We start from the raw sequence: 8,193 nt of genomic DNA on the forward strand, positions 1-8,193 counted from the left end.
CAAGGCTAATTCCTTTGCGTCCCTCCCACCGTTTCTCCAATGTCATCTTCTCAGTGAAGCTAACCCTAATGATCTGGTTTCAAATTGCTGTCTACCCCCCAGCACACCTGATTCTCGTTACCCTGTTCCACTTTCTTTTTCTTTTCCATCACCCTCATTGACTTAACTTACTACATAATTCACTATGCTTGTCAATGATTACTAATGTATTGTTTATGGTCTGTAGAAGATCAGCTCCATGAAGGCAGCTCACTTACGCCTCCCAAAGGCCTAGAACAGTGCCTAACACATAGTAAGTGCTCAATAAATATTTGTTGGATGAAGATCTGGGGAAAGTGCATCCTAGGTCCTCGGAACAAGGACGTCCTAAGGCCCCAGTATGGAAACAAAGTGGACATTCTGGAGGTCCAGACAGGAGGCCCGTGTGGCTAGAGCACAGAGAATGCAGATGAAGGCAAAGAGCCAGGGGGCCTGAATCTTATTCCGGTAGAGCTAGAAACCCAGTCTGTTGCTCTTCCTATATGTCTACCTCTTCTCCCAGGGCGAACAAAGGTCTGCAGTGCATATTTATAAGGTTTTCATGTTATATCTTCACTCTAATTTGCTATTTCTTTAATTTTTAAAAATTTTTAATTGTACTAAAATACACATGACATAAAATAGACCATCCTAACCATTTTTAAGCATACAGTTTAGAAGCACGTTCACACTGTTGTGCAACCATCACCCCCATCCATCTCCGGAACTCTTTTCATCTTGCAAAACTACACTAACTGGACTAACTACCCACTAATTAACTACCCACTGAACACTAACTCCCCATTTCCCCCACCTCCTGGCCCCTGGCAGCCCCTACTCTACTTTCTGTCTCTACAAATTTGACTGTCTAGTGACATTGCTATTTCTTCATTTGTGGCCTGCTTTACAAAACATATATTCTTAATTTTTGCCTTTAGAATTTTCTGTTTCTCTAGTTTCTAACTCAGTGTATGTGAAGTATAAATATTTCAAAAACAGTTTTTGTCCATTGTTCACAAACCAGCGTTCATCTTTTTCTGTTGTTCAGCTTTGCAGGAATATTCTGGTGAAAAGTATGTCATCTCTCAAAACCCAGAATTTGGAGTTGCTATTCTTTAAAAGTAGCTACTGTTTAATGATACAATAAATCTCATCAACTTAGGGCTTGTTAAGGAGATAGTTTTGGTAAAAAGTGGTTATTATACACACAAAATGATATCAGAATTTGGCTTTTGTGGTTTTATAACATTTTGTTTGATCAATAATATAAAGGCTTTCTGATTTGCCATCTTATTGTTTATCTCGAATCACTCATCTGATCTCAACTGAAACCCACCAATCACCCCAGCCACCTGCCCCCCTGCCCCCTGCCAACAAGAGCTAAATGTGAGGGAGGGAAGACATATCCAAAGAATGGGGCTTCCAAGTCAGAAAACAGCCCAAACCTCTGGGAGAGTCTACACCTGATCGGCTTTAAGTCATTCCTGGTGATTTTTAGTTCCTCCTCTGTAACTTCCTATACCTTCCCCCCAAAATAATTATGCATACTTTATTAATTAGGAAAAATACAATAACCTCTTAAAAAGATAACTCAGACATTGTAAGGCTGAATTAGGGACAATGCCCTAGATTTAAAGTGTCAAGTCCAAACTTCAATCTGATCATTCCTGGTCGCATGTCCTTGGACAAATCACCAAACTTCTCGATCTCAGTATTCTCATTAGGCTTAAAGATAATCATCCCTTATCACAGTGTAGTTGTGAGGATCAGATGGGATAAGGCAGATACTGTGTCATAAGATGTCCCTAGGAGTGCCCTAAAAAAGGATTCTCTGGTCAAAGCAAAAGCACTTTTTAACAGGACTATTTACAGGACTTATCGGAGCCTTTAAAATGCTATTGAGCACGGTGACTCTCCACAAGGGTGGGGGAAGGGGGAATGTAGTATTAAGGCTTTTCCATTTTTAACTGAATACAGAGAAGAAGGCTAGTATTCCACAGGATGCACTGAAGGAAATTCTGAGCTAAGTTAGTCAAAAGACTTGTTTACTATTTAAACAAAAACAAATTTTAGAAAACTGGAAGGCCTTTCCTCTGAGTGCCAATCAGTGGAAGATGTCTCATGCTACTGGAGTGTGGGGAGGAGCCATTTATTCTGAAAGGACAATAATACAATCCTGCCTGTCACTTTCCTAAGGGAGGAACCAGGTCCCACTTGTCATCATCTTCCTGTCCTGCAGTAGAGCCCATAATGTCTGTGAGTTACAGGCCCAAAGCAGAGGTTTCACTTCTTTGCTCAAGGCCAATGGCGGCCCACTCAACCCTGTTTTCTTGCACCTTGACCCTCATCCCCCTTTCTTTTTCAGCACTGGGGCCCCTCCCTTCCCAACCCTCCCCACCTACCCCCACCTACTGAGACTTCACCCACTGCCTACCCTCCAGCGCTATCTCCCGGGACTTTCCGACACAGCTCACGCCTCAGGGCCAGCCCAAGCCCTGTCCCTCTCCTGGCACCGTCTCCACTGACTGGGCCTCTTCTTTCAAGGACCATTGGTTTCAGGGACTGCTCCATCTGCTCAGGTGCCTGAACAGGGTGCTTTAGGTTGCTCTGAGCTCACTGAGGTCGGGGTTCATGTGTTATACTCTTGCACGCCCCCTGCCCCCAGCATGGAGCCCACTGATAGGCCCAAAGCAGGTGACAGATCAACACTTACTGATTGGTGACGGGGACATTAGGTTTCAGAGATGCCGGGTGGAGAAGAGACTGGATTCCCAGGCAGGACAGCCAGCCTGGTCTCCCAGTTCCACCACCCGCACCCCCCCCACCAAGCATCGTGGGTACGGACAAATCACTAGACGTCTTTGAATCTTCGTTTCCTCATCTGTAAAACCAGGTTACTGCTTCCTGGTCTTCCCATCTCAAGGGTTATTACAAGGAAGAGGAATGTTGAAAACTCAAAGCACTTCACCAACGTTAGCCACCGTTAATATTTTTCACAGTTGACAGCCCCTGACAAATGGAGTATTCATGGCAATGTGGTTCTTTCTCTAGTGTCCAGCTGCTGACAGCTGGTGCTGAGTCTAAGACAGTGGGAACAAGAACCTCTGCCTTGCAGAGTTCCTGCTCCTCATGCATCATGGAATCCACCCAACCATCTGCTTCATCTCCATGTGCTCGGCTCATTTTCATTCATTTCCCAGAAGGTGTGGGGATGATGAATTATAAGAGACAGCCCAGGTTTTCTGACGCTGGTCCAGGGTTGGAGGCAGCAAAGATGGTGAGCCCTCTCCCCATCATGTGCACAGGCCAGAGACCCAAGGGAAGGGCTTGCCCGGACCTCTTTCTGTTATAAAATTTTAATGACCCAGGGTACTCGAAATGGGTCATATAGTGAGAGGCTCCAAGAGGATCTGTCCTTGAGCTGAGATGATGTAAATTTTTTTGGGAATTGGATGATGAAGTAATTTTAATGTGAGCAATTTGTAATTTGTAGCCAGACATGTTCATTCAAGTGAATCATAAGAAACTTCTTAAAACAGAGTGAGAATGTGGGCCAAAACTCCGAAGAAAAGCTTTAGTGGAATAAATGTACCACAGACAGCAATGTTAGAAAAATTCATCTGCTCACAAACAAGATAGGAAGTAACAGGCTTCTCAGGGGTGTGTAAGAAAAATCTAAGACTTTAGGTGACTGAGGTTGATGTGAGAGTTGAGAGAAATGGCAATTTTAAAACTTAGGCTGTATTAATAGAAGCATGGTGAGCAGAAAAATGGAGGTGACAAAGTTCTTGCAGTCTGCACTGGTGAGCTTACACCTGGTAAATTATATTCAGTTCTAGGTGCCTCTGATTGAAAAACTAAGTCCCAGCTTGGAGGTTGCCCTTGTGGGTGACCAGGGACATGAAGGGTCCAGAAACCAACAGGGAAGAACAGTGTTTAGCCCAGAGCAGAGCCAGTCAAGGGGACATGATTTCTGTTTGCAAATATATCGAGGGCTGTTATGGGGAGCAGTGTTAGGATTTTTTTTTTTTTTAATCATAGTAGAGAGAGAGGCAGACTTGCACTCAACATATAGAAGCTCTAATTCCCAGTAGAGCTGTCTGGATCTGGGTGTCTCGGCTGATGAGTGCAAACTCTCCACTCACATTGTTTAATCAGAACCTGGGTAGTGTGCACCAGCCAGAAGTACCGCAGCGGGGTTTTCTACATCAGGGGACTGGTTGGACCCAATGACCTTTGATATCTCACCCAAGTCTAAGAGAGCCGTCACACAAAAATTTTCTCTGCCTTAATAGAAAATAACTTACAACCAATATTGCTGCTTAGATTACTTAGGTTGGGGGAGAAAAAGAGCATTCCATGCACGCTCTTCACATTAAGAACTAAGAACAGGAAACATTATACTCAGTAAATTTAATAAGTAATAATAATAAAGATAATTTGGCTGCGTATTATGCCAGGAGGAGAGAAAAGGAGAAAGAAAGAAAGATGGAGAAAATTTGAGAAAGAATGATGGAGATAAAGGAGAGGAAAACAAGGCAGATCAATAGAATAAGAGAGGAAGAGGGAGGAAAAGAGTGAAGGGCCAGAATCTGAAGTGATACAACATTTTCCTTTCTTTTTCTGCCTTCTTGAAGCATGATACATATCATGACTAGCGCAAGATGGAGCTTTTCTTTTTCTAACTTAGATTTTACATTCATCAAAGATATGTATGCATTTTTTTTTTTTTAAAGATTTTATTTATTTATTTGACAGAGAGAGACACAGCGAGAGAGGGAACACAAGCAGGGGGAGTGGGAGAAGGAGAAGCAGGCTTCCCGCGGAGCAGAGAGCCCGATGTGGGGCTCGATCCCAGGACGCTGGGATCATGACCTGAGCCGAAGGCAGACGCTTAACGACTGAGCCACCCAGGCGCCCCGGTATGTATGCATTTTAATAATCTTTTCAAATAATCTGTTCAAATAGTCTTGCATCAAATAGCTCTACAGGCTTATTATGGAAGCAGAAGCTCCTAAACTCTCATTCCCATGTCCTATTTAACCACAGGCATCTGTTTCAACCCTTAAACAGTTACTTTTTATATTTATTTCCACATTTCTAAATAATGCAGTTATACTACTATTTCTTGATTTTTATTCTGTTTTGTTAAATGGATTATCTGTTCCCACTATGGAGAAAAGAGCTTTCTCAGCTCTATTTCTCATTTAACACACATTCTTTCCCCTATCCTCCTGGTGCAGTTATATCATGCTTTCCTTTAGGTTATTTTTCAGTTTACTTTATTATGATTGCATCAATATTATTCACAACCAAGCCATGCACTATATTTTCTTCTGCAACATTTTATTTTCCCTAGAGTTCATAATGATCTTTTTCTATTTATCCATCATCAATTCTTCTCACATTTCCCCCACCCCAATCCCTATGCCATTTTCATCCATCTCTTCTAGATGTAGTCAAATACATCAGGTCTTCTAATTTATATTTTTGTAGACATCTCCCCCAAATGTTCTGATTTGCTTCATACTGGACCCATTGCTCTCTACATCTAGCTTGTGGCTGTTATCCAGAGATTTTCCTTCACCTTAATCCTGGAGCTTCTCCTTGATTTTGTCTTAGGTTGGGGCCTTTGTCTTCTTACTATTCTGCCTCTCTCTTTCTTAATTTACTTCCCTGTTTTGGTGGAGCACATTTACAGTGGGATACATTTATGGAGACCTTGCATGTCTGAAAATATCTTTATACTTTTACCATTACCCTTGACTGATAGTTTGGGTATAAAATTGTAAGTTGAGATTGCCTGCAAATTTTGAAGGCATTCTACCATTGTTCTCTACCTTCCAATAGTGTGAAGTCCAAAACTATTCCCATTCCTGACCTTTATATAAGACCTTCTTCTTTTTCTCTCTAGAACTATTTGAAATTTTCTCTATCCCCACTGTTTTAAAATTTTTGCAAAGGTAAGTATTGGCGTGGGTCAGTTTTTATCCTTTGTCCTAGGTACTCAGTGAGACCTTCCAATCTGGAATCTCAGGTTCTTTATTTCTGGGAAATTTTCTTTAATTATCCCCTTCATATTTTCCTTCCCCTCCCCCCACCCCTTTCTTTTTCCCAAACTCTTGTTATTTAGATACTGGACTTCCTGGACAGGTTCTCTCATTTTCCTAACTTTTCTCCCGCAGCTTCCATCTTCTCATTTTTTCTTGTTTTACTTTTGGGGAGATTTCCTTGAGTTTATATTTTAAATGTTCTTTTTAATTAAAAAAAAATTCCTGCTACCATTTTTTTTAATTTCCAAAAGTTTTTTATTCTGTGATAAATTTTTCATCATAACACTTTCTTATCTCATTGATGCAATATCTTTATATATCTCCCTGATGATATTGTTTTTAAGGATCATTTTTTTAAATTTTTTGTTATGTTAATCACCATACATTACATCATTAGTTTTTGATGTAGTGTTCCATGATTCATTGTTTGTGCATAACACCCAGTGCTCCATGCAGAACGTGCCCTCTTTAATACCCATCACCAGGCTAACCCATCCCCCCACCCCCCTCCCCTCTAGAACCCTCAGTTTATTTCTCAGAGTCCATCATCTCTCATGGTTTGTCTCCCCCTCCGATTTCCCCCCCTTTATTCTTCCCCTCCTGCTATCTTCTTCTTTTTTTTTTTTTAACATATATTGTATTATTTGTTTCAGAGGTACAGATCTGTGCTGTGAATTATGCAAGACTGTTGAATCACAGATCTGTACCTCTTAAGGATCATTTTTAAGGAATATTTTCTTTTCCCAGCAATGGTCTCTGTTTGCTCTAAGCTACTTATATTCTATTTGTTTTGGTCTTTATCTTTCACATGAGAGACTTTTTGTCTGAAGTATTGGTTGTCTCCTCATATTTAAGAGTGAAGGACTAAAAAAAATCTATTTGAAAGCTCTGTGGACATGGGCAGGTCAACTCAGGGTTTCACTGTGGGGTGACTTAGATGGTTGTTCTACAAGGGAATCCCCAATGTTTGTCTTTAAATTTTTTTTCTTGTTGTTTGATCATTTTCAGTCTTCTGTTTGGAGATTCTAAAAGTGGCAGCCAATGTTCTAGGAGCTGAAGGGGGAAAGAGAGCTGGCAAGTCGGTCCTGGCATTCTGTATGTGCACTTAATCATCTTGCTTTCAGTGTGGCTCAACCAGGCTGATTCCCTCAGTCCAGCTTCCAGAGGCCAGCCTACAGTTTTCTGTCGGAGTGGGGAAGGAAGAGTTGCCCAGGAGTGTGCTGTCAGAGAGGCTAGCTGGGAGTTGAAATGCTTAATAAGCCTATTCTCAACTAACCATCTTTAAGCCCCACCTTCAACCCACTTCAAGAGGCACCTGGTGCTGTCAGTTTCCGAGACTTTGAGGAGTTTTATGGTGTGTACCAATTACTATTTCTGGTAACAAATCATCCCCAAACCTCATGACACAAAACAAAACCCATTCTAGTAGGTTCATGGGTTCCCTGTGTTGGGAATGTGGACAGGACAGGCAACGGTGGCTTCTTTCTACTACACAACGTCTGGAGCTTTAGTTGGGCAAACTCAAATGGCTAGAAGTGACTCAAATGGCTGCAGGCTAAAACAGCCGGGGCTGGAAGATCCATTTCCAGGATGGTTTCATCATTACCTACCTAGTATTTGGGCTGTGATGACGTGCAGAGTGGGTTCAGATGGGCCGGTTTACTGGAGCAACTTTACATGGTCTCTTCATGTGGTTTGGGTCTCTCACAGCATAATAGCTGGGATCTGAGAGAGAGCATCCTGAGAGCAAGTGTTCCAAGAGAACCAGGCAGAGGTTGCATGGCCTTTTATGAATTCACTTCAGAAGTCAGGGGCGCCTGGGTGGCTCAGTCGATTAAGCAGCTGCCTTTGGCTCAGGTCATCATCTCACGGTCCTGGGATCAAGCCCCACATGGGGCTACCTGCTTCTCCCTCTCCTCCCTCCTCTCCGCTTGTTCTCTCTCTCTTGCTATCTCTAAAAAAAAAAGTCAGACAGCATCACTTTTGCTATACTCTATTGATTGAAGAACTCACAAGCCCTTGCAGATCAAGGGGAGAGGACAAAGATGTGTCAAAGCATTTGGGGGCTGTTTTAAAACCACATTATGTTTCAAATTAGATTGTTCCTCAGCTTCTCTGCTTT

This window comes from Phoca vitulina, unplaced genomic scaffold (genome assembly GCF_004348235.1).
Source record: "Phoca vitulina isolate PV1807 unplaced genomic scaffold, GSC_HSeal_1.0 scaffold53, whole genome shotgun sequence".
NCBI classification, from domain to species: Eukaryota; Metazoa; Chordata; class Mammalia; order Carnivora; family Phocidae; genus Phoca; species Phoca vitulina.